Genomic DNA, 18,706 nt, shown 5'->3' on the forward strand with positions numbered 1-18,706 from the left:
GTGACCAGGCACTCCAGGTCTGCTTCAACTTTTGGCCTGATGGCATATGGCACAGTTTGGGCTTTCAGATATTTTGGTGGACTGTCAGGTTTAATGTTCAATGTCACAGTGATTCCCTTCATACTTCCCAAATCTTCTCCAAAAACAGCAGCATGTTTCCTTAGTATAGGGGTTAGACTTGTTTCTTCTTTAGTCATCCGGTCCACTTCTGCCCAGTTCAGTGAATCTTCCCAAGCCAAGACCTACCCATTAAGGCTGGGTAGTTACCTCTCACCACGAACAGTGGCAATTTAGCAGCCTGTCCATTGAGCTCCACCTTAACATCAATAGTGCCCAACATGGGCACAGCTTCTCCCGTATACGTCTTCAGAATAGTTTTTGTTACCTTAAGCGGAAGATGCTGTAGTTTTTCTTTATACACAGTCTCGGAGACCAGCGAGACGGCTGCACTGGTGTCCAGTTCTATGCATATCTGTTTGCCACCCAACAACAGGGTTACCCAGTATCCATGTGAGCCCACTGCCAAAGACAAAACATGCAGTGGCACTTCCGCTTGCGATGAGGTGTCACCTTGATCATCCTGGGTCTGCTCTAGGGTATGCAGGGTTCCTCTTTTTGTCGGCCAGACCACAGACCTCTTTTTCTTTTGTTTACAGGCACACTCAATGTGTCCCTTTTTGCCACTGTGTCGACACACCAGGTCCTTACACCAGCATTCTGATGCCTGTGACCTGGTTTACCACAGCGGTAACATTCTTGACTCTGCACAGTTTTGTGGGTAGGTTCTTGTGACACTTTTTGCACCCTAGGGGATGCACCGATGTATTGTGCCTCCCTTGTAGCCAGTTCCATGGAGACAGCAATATCAACAGCCTTCTGTAATGTAAGCTGAGCCTCTGTTAGGCGCTTCCGTATAGCTTCACTGTAGAGGCCACACACTAACGTGTCACGCAGGGCATCATTTAACATCTCTTTAAATTCACAGTGTTCTGCTAGCTTTTTTAAAATTGCTACAAATTGTACAACTGTTTCATCTTCTTTTTGGTTTCTTTTGTGGAACCTATATCTTTCAGCAATTACCAGTGGTTTTGGGGAAAAATGGGACCCCAGGATTTCCACAACGTCACTGTAAGGTTTAGTCTCAGGCTTAACAGGGTGTAGTAAGTTGCATAGCAGGGAGTAGGTTTTAGCACCTACAACACTTAAGAATATTGGCACCTGCTTCGCTTCTGTAATGTCATTTGCAATAACAAAAAGCTCAAAATGTTCAGTATACACATGTCACTGCTCTATATTCTCATCAAAAGGTTCCAGTGGCCTGGTCAGAATAGCCATAATTTTTAGTTTCACTTTCACAGTCAGTGCAAACAAGCAGTTTTTTTTGTTTGTTTGTTTGTTTTTACCTTGACTTCTGCTTCCTTCTGTTACTGGAGCAGCACCGGAATCCCATCCATCGTGGCCACTTGTTACATCCTTGGGGGCAGCTGGTTTAGGAAGAAATCACTTGAGGCCAGACAGCAGGCAGCTAACAAAACTACCATTTATTTACATACATAGAGCTCACCTAACCAGCTGAAGCAGGCTAGGCTATCCCCTAATAATCTAACTCAGTTGCCATGGGAACAAAAACCATGACAACCAAATACACAACAAGATCTGTATTATACATATGATCTGTTTTGTTCTAAAAGTGTGTTTGGTGTCTTTAGGTCAAGCAATTATTGTTGATTTAGCTTCTGATCATCTTATTCACCAATCTGGTTTTCATTCTACGAAGTGCTGCTTATATTTCTTCTATATGAAGATAAGAATATGGAACACAAACGTAGGTGTCTCTTTCCTATGGCTGAATGCTATTCTAAAAGGATTCCTCTTGAGGTAATATTGACGAGAAATCTCATACTTTTTTTGCCTCAGATTAAATACTGTCTGTATGTTGACACGGTACCTGCTTTCTAGAAAAATCTTACTTATCCATTTGAAAATGTGAATAAAGTACTGCAGTTCACTTGTCATATGGTCTTTTTCTTTAATGAAGTATGCTTCAATGCAATCATAGTTTAATTCTAGAGATCTGATATACATCTGCAATACCCATCTCATAAACAGTCCAACACAAGAAGCTAAAAAGAGATGTTAATGCAAAGTTACCAACCCTAGAACATTTCTTCTGAAGATGTTCTATTGTTACTGAGATGAAATTTCAACATGAGGAATTTTAAATTTAGAATTTAAGTTTGTAACCTGGATCCTTTTTCATAAAAAAAAAGAAAAAAAGAAAAAATAAGATACCTTAGATTTCCCTCAATGTACAACAGGACAAATAAAGTTTTTTCCCCAAGATCCAGTACTATCATTTAAATTCTTTTCAGAAAGAATTTTCTTTCCCTTAGCAGTTTTTTCCTGACATAGTGGTACATTAGTCTTTGGCACCATTTGTAAAAAAACAGCTGTCTTCTCTCTCTCTCTCTTTTTTTTTTCCTGGGGAAGATGGTTATGGACTTTAACAGTTCAGAATTTATAACTGTTTCTCTGATACATATACCAAGTCTACTAGCCACACTAAAATAAATGAATTCAAGTATTAACAAACAACATTTCACTCAACTCCAAATTCAGTGTCAGAAAATGTGATCCCAGAAATATTGTTAAATTCAATTAAGTAAAAAACACAGTTCCCTTTACTCTTCTGTGCCATGTTTATCATTTAAAAAAAGGAGCAGAGTGATGTTTAGAGGTTAAAGCAGACAACTGTTAGGAGATCAAGGTTCTGTTCTCTCCAATTACTTGCTGTATATAATTGGGATAAAATAAACATGATTTTTACAAAAGGTAGATAGTTCCAGACTAACCTGATCTCTTTCTTTGAGAAGATAACTTTTTATGGAAAAAGGAAATGCACTAGGTCTAATCTAGGTAGATTTCAATAAGATATTTGATACGGCTCCTCATGGGAATTTATTAAATTGGAGATGATGAGGATTAATAGGAGGATTGAAGGGTGGATCTACAATGGGTCATACTGAAAAGTAAACTGTCAGGCTGGAGAGAGGTTACTAGTGGACCTCGGCACAAAAAATGGGAATGTGCTAATAAAATGCCACACAAAGCTGGGAGTTATTGCCAATATAGAGAAGGAATGGAATATCATAGAAGACAATTTTGATGATCTTGAAAACTCGAGTAGTAGAAATAGGATGAAATTTAATAGTACAAAGTGCAAGGTCATGCACTTAGGAACTAACAAGAATTTTTGCTATAAAGTTGGGACATATCAGTTGGAAGTGATAGAGGAGGAGAAAGAACTGGGTGAATGGGTTAATCACAGGAATACAATGAGCTGCCAATGCGATGCGGCCATTAAGAAGGAATATAATCTTGTAATGCATAAGGTGAAGTATTTCCAGTGAAGATAGGGAAGTGTTACTGTCATTATACAAGACCCTGGTGAGAATTCATCTGGACTACTGCATACAGTTCTGGTCTCCATGTTCAAGAAAGATGAATTCAAACTGGAACAGGTGCAAAGAAGGGCTTAGGATGATCAGAGGAATGGAAAACTTACCTTATTAGAGGAGACTCAAAGATCTTGTATTGTTTAGCCTAACAAAATGAAGGCTGAGGGGAGATATGATTGCTCACTATAAATACACCAGATGGACATAAAACTGGCCATCAACAATTTATCTTTGAAATTAGATGAAGATTGCTGATCATCAGAGGAGTGAAGTTCTGGAACTCCATTCCAAGGGTAGCAGTGGGGGCAAAAACCCTAATTTGTTTTAAGACTGAACTTGATAAGTTTCTGGAGGGGATGGTATAAGGAGATGGCCACATACCATCGTAGGCAATCTGTGCCTGCTATTAGAGAATATCGCCAACAGTGGGAGATGGGGCACTACATGGAGAGGACTCTGAGTTACTACAGAGAATTCTTTCCCAGTTGTCTGGCTGCTGGGTCTCACTGACATACTCAGCGTCTAACTGATCACCATATTTGGTGTAAGGAAATAATTTTTCCCAGATCAGATTGGCAGAGACCTTGTGGGGGTTTCACCTTCCTCTGCAGCATGGAGCATGGGTCAGTTGCTGGTTTAAACTAGAGTAAACGTTTTGTTTTAACAACTCAAAAAAAAATTCTGACTTTTCTACTTGCCATATCTCTGCCCCCCGCCCCAAAACCCCAACCCATCGGGTTTTGCTTGGACTCCAGACTTCACTTTTTCCCCTTTTTTTTTTGGAATTGCCAGTGAGCTAAAATATCAATTATTTGCCCACATCTATTTTTAATGGAATCTGAATATTCTGAGACCCAATCTAGCATGCAAGACTCATAGGACAATACAATGCTCTCCAACTGAGATAGCAGTCCCTCCATGGGTGAGACATCACTGAAAGATAATTTAAATTAACTCTTTGGCTAATTCATGCTTTAAGTTATATAGCTCAGCAAAGTATTACAACAAATCAGGAGGTTTAAAGGAGTGAAGCTGATGCTATAATATTCCTGAAGCATAAATTTCAGGTCATATTGATCTAGACTGATCTTTTAAAAAGAGATACATATATTGTGCCTTATTTCCAGATGGAACACTTATATTTGCTGTGGCAGTATTATAACATGCAATTTAGAGAAAAATCTAGAAAAATTGTTAATATGGGAAATAAAGACAAACTTCACTACTTTAGCATGTGCTAATAGTCTCTGTGATTTAACAATTTGTCTCCAAATGAATCGAAGTAAATTAGTATGAATTATTTTAGGGTATTTGGCATTGATTTAAAATAAAACAAACTGTAAGTCATGAAAATAAATGATTACATTTTTCAAGTTATACTAGCAAATTAAGTCATTGTGGATTATGACTAGAATTACTGAAGACAAAAGCTTCTAAAACTATTCATGTAGTCTCTCTCTTCTGCAGCTATGCTATCCACCTTAAATTTGGCAAACCTCACCATTTTTTTCACACTCCTTTTTCATTTGTCTGTTTAGGCATAGACCAATAGAAAGGAACAAACTCTGGCTAGTCAAGCATAAAGTATAATTAGGCTGGCCAAAAAAGAATTTGAAGAGCAACTAACAAAAGACAAAAGATCATCACGAGCAAGAAGCCTCCTAAAAAAATCCATGGGTCCATTGGATAATGGAGGTGCAAAAAGAGCACTCAAGGAAGACAAGGCCATAGTGGAGAAGCTAAGTGAATTCTTTGCATTGGTCTTCAGTGCAAAGCATGAGAGGAAAATTCCACACCTGACCATTATCTTTAGGTGAGAAATCTGAGCAACTGTTTCAGACTAAAGTATCAATACAAGAGGTTTTGGAACAAATTGATGAATTAAACAGTAATAGGTCATCAGGACTAGCTCGTGTTCCTGAAGAAACTCATATATGAAATTGCAGAACTACTAACTGTGGAATGTAACCTATCGCTTAAATAAGCCTCTGCACCAGATGACTGGAGGATAGCTAATGTAACAATGTAAAAAGGCTCCAGAGGTGATTCTGGCAATTACAGGCTGGTAAGTCTAACTATAGTAAAAAAAGAACTAATCAGATTTGTAAGCAGAGTCAGGATAAGCTCTACACTGACATCTGGTGGAAAGAATTTCAGAGAGTGTATTTGCATAGGCACGCCTACCCTATCCCAGACTGCCAAGCTGTGGGACTGCTTGATGACAAATTGCTCACCCTCAGTTGGGTGGTACTTGCTAGACAAGGGACATGGGTTCCAAAACCCAGAGAATTGAGAGAGGCTGGGGACAGGTATCTGTGCCTGGTGGTGCAGTCTCCTTGTGGAGCCAGAAGCACCAGTTCTAGCCCCTCCTCTCTCCACTGTGGAATGTCAGAGTTGATTTTTTTTATTCCCTTAAGAATTTAAATACAGGTTACTGAGCTGAAATCACTTTGGGCTAATGGTGCACTAGCACTGGGGCTCCCCTACTATGAGCTGGAATCACTAAGAGCTGAAAATCACTAAAAAGCTAAAGTCACTGAGCTGAGAGCACTGAGTACTGTGCTAACTAGTGGGGAGCCCAAAGCTATACTGTGGAACAGAGCTGCTGGCGGAGTGGATCAGTTGTGGGGACGGCTGGAGCGGATCACGGGACAGCTGGTGGCAGCGGAGTGGCTGGCAGAGTGGAGTAGCTGTGAGATGGGTGGAGCGGCCCACAGAGTGAGCAGAGCCGAGCAGTTTGCAGGGACAACTGGAGCAGCTCACAGGACAGCTGGTGGAGCAGAGCAGCTGGCAGAGTGGAGCAGTTTCTGAGTGCGGCTGGAGGAGCAGAGTGGAGCGGCTGGTAAAGCGGAGCAGTTCGTGAAGAAGGCGGGAGCAGAACCCACGGAGAGGCAGGGCAGTTGGTCCCGGACCAAGTAAGGTGCCCCTTTCTACCAGGCTGCGGGGGGGGAGACCTCTGCAGATAGACTCTCGAACTTTGAGGCTGCACTGACCCAGGACAGAGACTTTTGGGACTGTGGGTGATTTGGGGGTTGCTGGACTCAAGAGCCCAGGAAAGAGGACACAGCCCAATTTCCTCAGGTGGGTCTTTGCTCACGGATTGGTCTATGAACTCTAGTTGAGGTGTTTTTCCCAATTTAGTGTTTGTTGTTTATCTCATGTATTAAATCTTTTCTGCTACACCGAGACTCTGTGCTTGCGAGAGGGGAAGCATTGCCTCTTTGAGGCACCTAGAGGTGTGTGTGAGATTTTCCCAGGTCACTGGGTGGGGGCTCGAGCTGGTTTGGCATTGGGTTATTGAAACAGAACCCCTGGATACTGAACCCGGCCCTTGTTGCTGCCAACTCAGAGAGGCAGAAGGGTTACAGATGAATAGATAATTATGATTTGATGATGAAGAGTCAACACAGCTTTTGTAAAGGGAAATCATGCCTCATCAATTAATTAGAATTCTCTGAAGGGGTCAGCAATGTGAAATAGGGTGATCCATAAAAGCAGCAAAGAGTCCTGTGGCACCTTATAGATTAACAGATGTATTGGAGCATGAGCTTTCGTGGGTGAATACCCACGTCGTCGGATGCATGTAGTGGAAATTTCCAGGGGCAGGTATATATATGCAAGCAAGAAGCAGGCTAGAGATAACAAGGTTAGTTCGATGAGGGAGGATGAGGTCCTCTTCTAGCAGTTAAGGTGTGAAAACCAAGAGAGCAGAAACTGCTTTTGTAGTTGGCAAGTCATTCACAGTCTTTGTTTAACCCTGAGCTGATGGTGTCAAATTTGCAGATGAACTGAAGCTCAGCAGTTTCTCTTTGAAGTCTGGTCCTGAAGTTTTTTTGCTGCAGGATGGCTACCTTTAGATCTGCTATTGTGTGTCCAGGGAGATTGAAGTGTTCTCCTACAGGTTTTTGTATATTGCCATTCCTAATATCTGATTTGTGTCCATTTATCCTTTTCCGTAGGGTGATCCAGTGGATATAGTGTACCTGGACTTTCAGAAAGCCTTTGATGAGGTCCCTCACCAAACCAAGCACTCACGGGATTAAAAGGAAGATACTCTTATGGTTCCATAACTGGTTAAAGGGTAGGAATAAATGGTCAGTTTTCACAGTGGGGATAGGTAAATGCAGGATCCTCAAGCATCTGGGATGAGTGATCTTCACCATATTCATAAATGATCTGGGAAAAAAGAGCTAAATAGTGACTTGGCAAACTTTGCAGATGATACAAAATTACTCGCAATAGTTCAGTCCAGTTGACTGCGAAGAGTTGCAAAGGATCTCACACAACTGGTTTACTGGCCAACAAAATGGCAGATGAAATTTAGTATTGATAAGTGCAAAGTACAGCATATTGGAAAAAATAATCCCAATTACACATACAAAATGATGGATGCTAAATTATCTGTTACCACTCAAGAAAGGAGATCCTGGAGTCATTGTGGAGAGTTCCGTGAAAATATCCGTTCAGTGTGCAACAGCAGTCAAAAAAGATAACAGAACATTAGGAATGGATAAATAATAAAACAGAAAATATTATGCCACTATATAAATCCATGGTACACCCACACTTTGAATACTGTGTGCAGTTCTGGTCACCCCATCTCAAAAAATATACATTAGAATTGGAAAAGATACAGAGAACAGCAACAAATATGATAAGGGGTATGGAACAACTTCCATATGAGGAAAAATTAAAACGATTATGACTGTTCAGCTTGGAAAAGTGAAGACTGAGTGGTATATGATAGAGGTCTATAAAATCATGAATGGGACGAAAAAGTGCATAAGGAAGTGTTATTTACCCCTTCATATAACACACAAACTAGGGATCACCCAATGATAATTAATAAGCATCAAGTTTTAAACAAACATAGGGAAGCATTTCTTCATACGATGCAGGATGACTGTGGAACTCATTGCCAGGGGATGCTGTAAAGGCCCAAAGTATAACTGGGTTGAAAAAATTAGAAAAGTTCATGGAGGATAAGTTCATCAATGGCTATTAGCCAAGATAGTCAGGGATGCAACAACATGCTCTGAGTGTCCCTTAAACCTCTGACTGCTAGAAGCTGGGACTAAATGACCAGGGACGGATCACTTTATAAAATGCCTTGTTCTGTTCACTCGCTCTGAATCATCTGGCACCAACCACTGTTGGGCTAGATGGACCATTGGTCTGACCCAGTGTTGCCATTCTTATGATTAATGAACCAGTGGTAAGGTATGTGGATGTTAGAAAAAGGGAGTCTGCATGACACAGTACTGAGCATTCTGATCCCTGATTCTGTAAAGCACTTAAGAACATCATGCTTATGTTTAAGCATGGGTGTAGTGTTTCTGTGGTCACCAAGATCCCTTGCTTTGCAGAGAATGACAAATTCTAACTGTATTTACATTCACAAAACTCGACCGGTTACTTATATTTATTGGACTGTGCCTATTAGTACCTTTAGGTTCTGATCTTGTAACTGCATTGGTGTGACTGTATGTATAGTATGTACATTACTACTGTGAAGCATGCAGGCATCTTCAAATTTGAGCAAACTGGGGCTGATTTATGATTTTGAATTAAAATAATGACATTCAGCTTCCAAAATTTCAACACAAAATTGGGTCAAAGTTGATAGTTTCACCTGAATGAGCTGTGACATTGAGTTTTTCTGAACTTTCAACTCAGCTCTTGAATTGGAGTGGAAAACCTGTATGTGTTATTGTCAAGGTTCCATCCCCACTCTGAACTTTATAGAGTACAGATGTGGGGACCTGCATGGACACTTCTAAGCTTAATTACCAGCTTAGATCTGGTTTCGCTACCACCACTCACAAGTACTACTTTTCTTCCCTGGGTAGTCTCGAGAGACTTCACCAATTTCCTGGTGAACACAGATCCAAACCCCTTGGATCTTAAAACAAGGAGAAATTAACTATTCCCCCCCCTTTCTACCACCAAATTCTGGTGGATCCAGATCCAACCCCCTTGGATCTAAAAACAAGGAAAAAATAAATCAGGTATTTAAAAAGAAGGCTTTTAATTAAAGAAAAGAAAGGTAAAAGAAAACCCTCTGGGAGAGATTAGCATACCAGCTACTCTTACAGACAACAGATTTAAAAGTTTATTAGAGAATATTTAAATAAAGATGATACAAAGAGTTCAAAGTGTCAGTTGTTGGTCATTGGGGGCAACATACAGAGTATAGGGGGATGCTGGTATTTGGGAATTGGTTAACACATAACATATACAGTCTATAAGGTCCCCCAATGCGGGGTGTATGGTGGGTGGGATCAAGAAGCAGTAGGGAAGCAGTGAAGGTACATCGCTCATACAGTGGGTTATAGGCAGTCATGGGTATAAGTAAGTGGGCCGGGTAATGGGGACAGGATGACCCTCACATGGTGGAATCTAGTGCAGTGGGTTTAGGGCTTAGGGGATATGGTTCAGTAGGCGGGGTTTATAGGCCTCCTCCCCCCCCATGGGTGCACAGAGCCACGCCGGCTCACTCTTGGTATTGGCGGTGGCCGGTGATGTGCTCTGTGTAAATGTCCCTAGAACACAGAGGATGTTCCCCTGGGCAAAAATCTTAATGCACACAAGAATACCCAAATTTGATAATTCCCTTATTGGTACCAAGACAAGTTTCAAAGAAAATAAACATAAGCCTATTTATCCCTTTCTCAAACTTACTCCTCTGATAAGAGACTGGTTCCTTGATCTTTTTCACTCCGGCTGAAACTGAGACTCTAAACAAAGGAAAACTTCCCTCCTTCCTTTCGAAACATCTTGTTCCCCCATTGGTTCCTCTAGTCAGGTGTCAGCTAGGCTAGGTGAACTTCTGAACCCTTTACAGGGAAAAGAGGCATTAACCCTTAACTATCTGTTTATGACAGTTATAAACTAACAAAATATTTTGCAATCACTGCAAAGCCTCAGTTTAACAAAGCTCTAGCACAGATCTTCCCCGGCTTGCATATTTCTGAAGCTATTTTTAAAAAATAATTCTCTAATATGTAACAGGTGCACCAGCATAAATGGAGGATGGATTTATGATGGACAATGAACAATCATCAAATCCCTTTACACCAACATTTTCAATTCTTCGTATGTTAATTGGAGTGTGGCATCTTTATAGCCAACCAGTCTGCCAAGCCAGATGGCACACTCTTCACTGTGCTGCAGAGTTCAGTAATACAGAGCACAACCTTTGAAGGTGACTGGCCTCCTTGCTCTTCATTGACCTTCAGACACAGGGAAATAGAGCTCAACATTTGTACAGTGCAATCTTGGAGAAAGTAACCAAGCTTCAGTTAAAATGGTCTTGGGTTAATCAGGCTTGTACTACACACCTGTGATTTGCTGGCAGTGCTGTTGGCTGAACAATGAGAGATGATCAGAATTAAAATTGTTCTTGCACCCTATTCCCATTTGTATTTTGCAGTATTTCTCCCTACCTTTACAATGAATTCAGTCTGTTTGCTCCTTCACAATTGTTTTCTTAGCAACTGTAACATGCATTTGCCTCCTTTTCAATTGGTGATATAGAAATACAGAGCTATAGAGTAATTCACACTAATATTTGAAGTCACACAGGTGTGCCTAAATCCAGAAAGCTTTTTTAAAAAAGCACTTTCCAAAGTCTTAAAAATAGTTGTCTGTCAGTGCTTTACAGCATAGCCCAAGTTCCAGCCATTCCATCACCCCTCCATGAGGGAGAAATGAGAAACATCAGGAGCCACTGAATGCTGAACTTTCACAGTGGATCAGCACAACATTACGCAGAACAGAGGTTCTCGTAATTGTGATACACTGGAAAAATATCAGTGCATTCAATGGCCTCTAACTCTCACGGCTGTTTTTATGGCACTGTAATGCTAGTCATAGCTCTTAAGCACCTTGAGCTTTTAGTTTTGGATTACCCAGTGCACCTCTCCCAAGAAATCAGAAAGATTTAAAGAGGGACAGGACATTTATATGGGTAAAAAGAATGTCCCAAGTTCTATAACAACTACTGAAAAAGTTTTTAAAGGAATATAAAATCTCATGTTTCTGAAATCAAGAAGAGACTTCCCTCTAGGCCAGTATGATAGGCATTCTGGGGTTTCTAAGCCCCTTCCTTTAAAAGCATCTGATGCTGACAATTGTTAGAAATACTGGACTAGATTCAGAGTAGCAGCCGTGTTAGTCTGTATCCGCAAAAAGAACAGGAGTACTTGTGGCACCTTAGAGACTAACACATTTATTTGAGCATAAGCATAAGGTTTCACTACAGAAGTTTTTTTTCTCCTGCTGATAATTGCTCATCTCAAATAATTAGCCTCTTAGAGTTGATATGGCTTCTTCCACCTTTTCATGTCCTGTACGTATGTATATCTCCTTACTGTATGTTCCATTCTATGCATCTAAAGTGGGCTGTAGTCTGTAAGGTGCCAGAAGTACTCCTATTCTTTATATTGGACTAGGTAGACCACTGATCCTGTATGGCAATTACCATGTTCCTCTCATTTTATTTTTTCTCTGCCACTTATAAAAAGTCATGTGAAATATATTTATGTATAAAAATAGAACATTTCCCTGCTGTAAGTGAATCTAGAAAATGGCGAGGCTCAACAATGGTCTTCTATCTGGTATCTGAAAATACTTGAATCTTACATGCTCACACATTAAAAATGAAACAGTAAACTTTGGCAGTTACTTTTGAACTTGGGAAATGATCAGATACTCACTCTGGTACTAAACGCAGGAAGAAGGCTCTATGACCAGGGGTTTATCCTCAGGGCACATTCAATGAAAAAACATTATCAAATGAAGAGCCATTAAGTGTAAGAGATGATGCAACACTTAAACAGCATATTGGCACCTAAGTGAGCCCTTTCCTCCCCTTATCCACAGGCTTAATGGTCCTGTGATCTGCACGACTGAATGAAAATGTGATTAGAGGCATATGAACTCCAACACAAGCTTTCCCAACAACCCTTCACCTCAACTATGGTAGCGGTGAAGAGATGCTTTTTCTTCTGAATGAGACAACCATTTCATCTGTACTGCTGCCTCCACACTACCCCAGAAGTCAGGTCTTCTCAATGTAAGGAAACTATTAACTTACTTCTTGGAGAAAATCACCCAAATCTGTGGTGTCTTTTTCAGTATGCAACATGGATGAGTAGTATAACACCTCCTGACTGAACAAAACCCTTTCACATAGCAAGAATCTTGAGAAACTGAAAGAAATCCAAATCACCCCATGATTCAAATCCATACTCTTTATGGCTAGTGAAACGCACTTCTGCTGACTGATGGTTAGCTTCATCTTTGACCAAGGAAACTTTCCCTTCACCCTTAAGTATGCAACAGCATATAACAGTCTGACCAATTTTCAAGAAACTCTTTCTTGGCCCAACAGACCTCACAAGCCACCTTTCACCAGGTGACTAATTCCCTCGTTAAGAACAATGGGAAAAAAAGAAAGAAACTAGCTTGGAGAAAGACCATCTCCAAATACACTTATTCACTACCAATATCCTGAACATCTCCATTCTGGTTCCAGCCAGTTAATGGAACAGAAACAGTGAAAGTGGCATTGATGTATGATCTTCTCTTGTCCATACATGGAGGAGGACATCCACACATGCTTCTGGATCTGACAGAAGTATAGCACATCACAGACCATGGTTACATACTGTCCCATTTCAGAAATGTAGTAGGGGTTAATGGAAGAAGTGTTGAAATGGTTCCAATCCTTTCTTCAGCAATATCATTTCATGCCCAGACCTTGCAATACTGAAGACTGTGGGCAGAAAATCAGATCCAGAGATGGGTTGTTTTTCTCTGCCTCCACAATATCTACCTGTGAAGTCTCACAAGGCTCAAGCTTTTCCTTTGCAGAATTTACGTAGAGCTATTTCTTATGCTATATTCCACTATAACAGTTCTGTTATAGTTATTCTTTAAATTTCACATGAAAAAAACCCCAGAAATAGACAAAAACAGAGTGATTCATAATAAATGACTATAATGGGTAAAGTGAGAGCAGTGTTTGGCCCAGTGACAATTCTAATAGTATAGAAGTGCTGTTTAATTCTCAGTGGCTAATGGCAGGGAAGAGTGAGCTTTAATCAGCATGGAAAGATTACTCAGATTAGTACTATACACAGTTGCTGGTTGATTTGTACTACACACTTCAGAGTTATAGCTTGCCATTGATTTTCTTCAAGATTCCCATGGATTTCAAGTTTTGGAAACGAAGCATAGCAGGGTATGTTTTTATTTTGTACTGTGTGTAACAGTGCCAACACTGACTTTTCTCTCTCTCTCACACACACAAACACGATGAGCAATTAAGGAAATGTTGTCAGTAGCATTACAGTTCAGTGGAGGGAAAAGAACTAGGATTATATGACTGAAGACACTGGGTAGTATCCCATGCTATTATTCTAGGTCACAATTCACAAGTCATGATGGTAAGATGATCGAATGGCCTACCAAATGAAGGATGGATGATCAACAACTGCAAGTGAATTTGGTCAGACACTGCAGTGCTCACATAATGTATTAAGGATGCCTCTAATTAGACAAGGAAGGAGAGGATGCACAGCCTACTGTTTTCAAAATAGACTACAATAGACAATGTAACGTGTCTGCTACGTTCAGGATAGAACTTCTGCCAGCATATCTGGAATGCAGTAACAAAACCAATAATATTTGTAAAACAGTTGAAAAATAATATTTAGAGTAAGAGTTCCAGAAAGAAATATTTTTACCTCTTCTTATCTTAGTGAGCAGAACAAAACTAGTTTTTCATGACTGACATTTCAGGTCCTGTTTCCTAAGTTGTGAAAATAGTGGGAAAAATAAATGTTGGAAGGGTAACCCAGTTAAGATAGTGAAGATACTCCGAACAGTTTCACATACAGTTTCACTCTAGCGTGAGAGTTAGGAAAAAGCTCAATTCTTATTTGCTTGAAAACACAAAGTTAATTTCTTTTACTAGATTCTTAAATGTTTTCTTGTTCTCTGGATGCTGTGGAATCTCTGTCATTGGAGATTTTTAAGAGCAGGTTTGACAAACAGCTGTCAGGAATTGTCTAGTTAATACTTAGTCCTGCCTTGAGTGCAAGGGACTGGACTAGAAGACCTCTCAAAGTCACTTGCAGTCCTACGATTCTATGAAATCTTCTCTCCAGCTTTAATCTTACAAGAATTTTTCAAAGCTTCTTCCACAACTTGAACCACGGTAAGCCAGTTTGAGAAGTGTAAAAGAGCATTAAAGTGATTGGAAATGTAATTAAAGCCCCCCTTTCTCCATCAGAAATGTATACAGCACCTTTAGTGCAAATGAGACTGTGGCCCAGTCTATGCTTCTCTAGTTAGCATTTGTACACAAAAAAAAATCTAATTGTTATCTGAGGCGTACATGCATATAAGGAAAGAAAAAAAAGTTACTGGTCTCATCTCCAAGTGCAAAGATGTAAGTTACTTTATAATTGGAATCTCAGTCCTTTCTTCCTGCACCATCAGATATTGTTAAGGATATGAACAAGACTCCGTCATACCTGCTTATCTTGGTCTGTTCTTTACATGTACACTATGTTGTTAAGTCTTCTTATAGAAAAATACAGCAAATCCACTAGATGTCCATGTCAGAGGATATACAAGTTAAATAATAAAAAATAGAATAACTTTGTTCATTACTATGAATTCTGAGAAAAGCCCAATCACTTTATATATTAACCAAGGTAATTCTCTTTACAAAAGCATGTGCTAAGAATCCCTGGGCATCCCGCACCAGCACTCCCACTCCAAAAGTTTAAGTCCATCAAACTTTGGATGCTCAGAATCACTGAGAACATTGCAAAAATTGTTTTTTGAAGAGTGGGATTGTATTTTATATGATCACCATATGACAATATACAAAATACAATCTCAAAGAAGAGTTTGGTCACTTATACATTCAATACCAGTGTGTATCATTCCTACAGAATAAACCTCAATGACTGATGCATTTCCGATAATGTACTGGAGTTGATACAAGTCAGACATTTCTGAATGTTTTCCTGTTCAGGTGGGGAGGAAGATTCCTAATTAGATTAAAGTTCATACTAATTAGATTCAGAAAATGTACATAAATTGATTTTAAAAATTTTTCCCCCAATCACAAACAGCTTTATGAACAAACACCACATCACACATATAAATGCCCAAGTTTTCCTTTCAAGATTCATTATATTTTTTGCTAAATTTATCCAAAAGTATTTTGGTTTCAGCAGAACTGGAAGAAATAATTGTTCCCTCTAGATAGGACTATGCTGCATTTTGTATTACTCTTTCCTCGGGCACAGTTCTTTTAATCCAGAAATATCTGGTTTTGGAACTCGTGAATTCAAGTCTTATCTGGTTTTACACTTCAAGTATCCACAGGGAAAATGCATTACTTAATTGGTCTTATAGGTCACAACTGTTCAGAAGAAAAGCTACCATTATTAAAGCTTGTTTTCTGAGGGTTAAGAATCACCTTGAATACTGTCTAGGCATTTAAGAGGAAGAAACTCAGTCTTCCTTCCCCCACTGCTTAAATCTCACCAAAGTACTGAGATTGTGGGATAAAGTCATAGTACCAATTTAATGAAGTAGTTTTTAGAGTGTATGTCAATTCCTATAATCATTTTTCCCTAAATATTTGATTCACTGTCCATAATTATTCTTGACGTCAGTTGGCACAATCAGTGTGACTAATATAATTCCTTATTATGTTGCTTCAATAAAAGCTTTGATGTGATCTTGCATAAGTTACAGTGAACCACAAATTTTCTTTGACATTTATTACAAAAAGTGCATACTGCTTCAAAATCATGAAAGTCAGCTTGATTCTTTCTTCATGAGACAAAAAACACTCACAAACTGATTTGGCTCTTGTTATGTCCCCCTCTCCCGCCCACACTCTCCAAAAGATTCTGCCAAAATTTAAATATATTGGATTTTTTAAATGTTGTGCTTAGACGCTTACAGTTCTTAGAACATAGTAAACACTATATTGATTATTAGTGATGCACTCCAGCATTTCGCTTACTAAATTCATTATATACCAACACACTGAAGCAGAAAAGAGGATCATTTTAGAGATCAAAAATGCCTGATGATATTCCCTTCAAACTGTATTCCTTATTCACTGGCATCAGTGCATAGATACTTACTCCAAAATACATTCTGGAGTTATTGCCCTCAGGGATAATATCCAAAGTGAATGCAAGACATACAAAATCTGGATTCAGCAAGTGTGCTGTTAGTGTGCCTCCTTAGATTTATTAGCCCTACCTTAAACTGGTGACTGGAAGGCTTTTTAAAAAAAAACAGTTCACCATTACGATTGTATAGGAAATATCCATGAAACCAAAATAAACTTTCAGGACAGTACAAACATTTTAAATGAAGCCATTCTTCTTACCCAGATGTCTCAAATCTCTATCCACACAACAGTATGTGTACCTATTTCAAAATAATCACTACTGTAGTCCTTTGTCAAATATAGATTGGCTGGGGTATTTACACAATAATATTAAGACACCCTGAGACCACACTGATAGTTTGATATAAAGAAACTAGATAGCTTACTTAATTAAAAAGAAAAAAGAGGATGTTTTATACAAAACATTCATTAAGTATTATTGAAAATGAGCAACATTCTTAATGGAAGGGATCCTGTGTCATTGGGAGTCACCAGATGGTATATGACAGGTAGTTTTACAAGTTCTTTTTAATAAAGTTCTAAACCTTTTAGAGAAATACTTGTTGCTAATTGTGATGTAGTTCTTTGGAGAAGCTGAGCATTTCACCAATAAAGCTTGGTCTTCAGCACATACAAAGTCACTCTGCAGTCATTCTGTCTGCAATATTGCAGAAATGATGAAAACCACTATTCACATTTCTTTAGCCAAAGCCCCACCTCTCTGAGAAATGAGAAAATAAAGATTGCCAGGCAGACAACTTGTGTACCTAACAAATAAGTAGCACAAATACTATGCACTAGGTTAAAACTCTCTTGAAATCTCAAATGTGCTGTAAACAGCTTGCAGTGGTCACTGTTTCTGACTCTTGGAGTAGCGGGGTGGGGGTGGAGAAATCAGTAAAGGAGAATGCATCAACTGCTAATCTTGAATTCAAATATATGACTGTTCACTAAAACCAAGACAGATGGCAAGCCTACTGTCAAAGTGAAGTTTGGGAAGGCCTCATTTAAAAGTCAATCACAGCACACAACTAAGCAAACTTCACCCAGATTTTGGACCGGATCAAGGTAAAGCTTCCCTCCTTTCATGACCATCAGCTCTTTAGACAAAAATGAAATGTCAGTTTCGCTTAAAAACAATAATGTTTTCAAATGAATGCTTGTATGACAAAGTGGATTGTTAAACTGTCCTCCAAGTCATGCTGTTTGATCATTAATTACGTAAATATGGAAGAGAAACATTAAGATTCATGTTTCCCATTTTAGCAAAATGCTAGCCTGTCACAGATGTCAGTAATATATGCACAGAGACATCAGAGAGTAAAAGCAGGAATACTGTAACTCCAACAAAGGCTGTTTTCCCACAATATCCACAAAAAATCCACATTTACATTACCTTGTTTGAGAGAGCCTGAATGTAGGCTTTTATCCTCTTTGTCTGCCCACAGTTGCTTACAAATCTCCTAGAAAAGGAACTTGAACCTCAGTAATCTCTATCACTCTTTGCTTACACAATATGCAGCTTGCTTTCTCTGCATAAATAACAATTTTTTCCACACTATTCTTCAAGCCAAATATTTTGCTCATTACAGGAAGTGGTATATTGTGCACAGTATGTTTATAAATATCCTTCAGGGCAGCTGGTAGCCACATTAGTTACTCTTCGTCTCAGTGTAACAAAAGAGACCAGAACAAACAGGTTGTGCATCAGAACTTTTTATTTAAACAATGAGGGTAATTAACCATTTGAACAATTTATCATAGAACTGGAAGGGACCTTGAGAGGTCATCTAGTCCAGTCCCCTGCACTCAAGGTAGGACTAAGTATTATCTAGACCATCCCTGATGGGTGTTTGCCTAATCTGCTCTTAAAAATCCCCAATGATGGAGATTCCACAACCTGCCTAGGCAATTTATTCCAGTGCTTAACCACTCTGACAGTTAAGAAGTTTTTCCTACTATCCAAACTAAATCTCCCTTGCTATGACTTAAGCCCATTGCTTCTTGTCCTATCCTCAGAGGTTAAGAACAATTT

General features: G+C 39.3%; 1 long non-coding RNA gene across 1 annotated transcript in view; it reads right to left on the bottom strand.

Annotated features, from left to right (window-relative positions):
• LOC115652643 overlaps nt 1–18,156 on the bottom strand; it is a 113,202-nt gene extending 95,046 nt beyond the window's left edge. The window contains exon 1 of the long non-coding RNA XR_004000706.1: nt 18,068–18,156. This is a non-coding gene — a long non-coding RNA (uncharacterized LOC115652643). The remainder of the gene's footprint in view (nt 1–18,067) is intronic.
• Nucleotides 18,157–18,706: the final 550 nt, after the last annotated feature.

This window comes from Gopherus evgoodei, chromosome 5 (assembly GCF_007399415.2).
Source record: "Gopherus evgoodei ecotype Sinaloan lineage chromosome 5, rGopEvg1_v1.p, whole genome shotgun sequence".
NCBI classification, from domain to species: domain Eukaryota; kingdom Metazoa; phylum Chordata; order Testudines; family Testudinidae; genus Gopherus; species Gopherus evgoodei.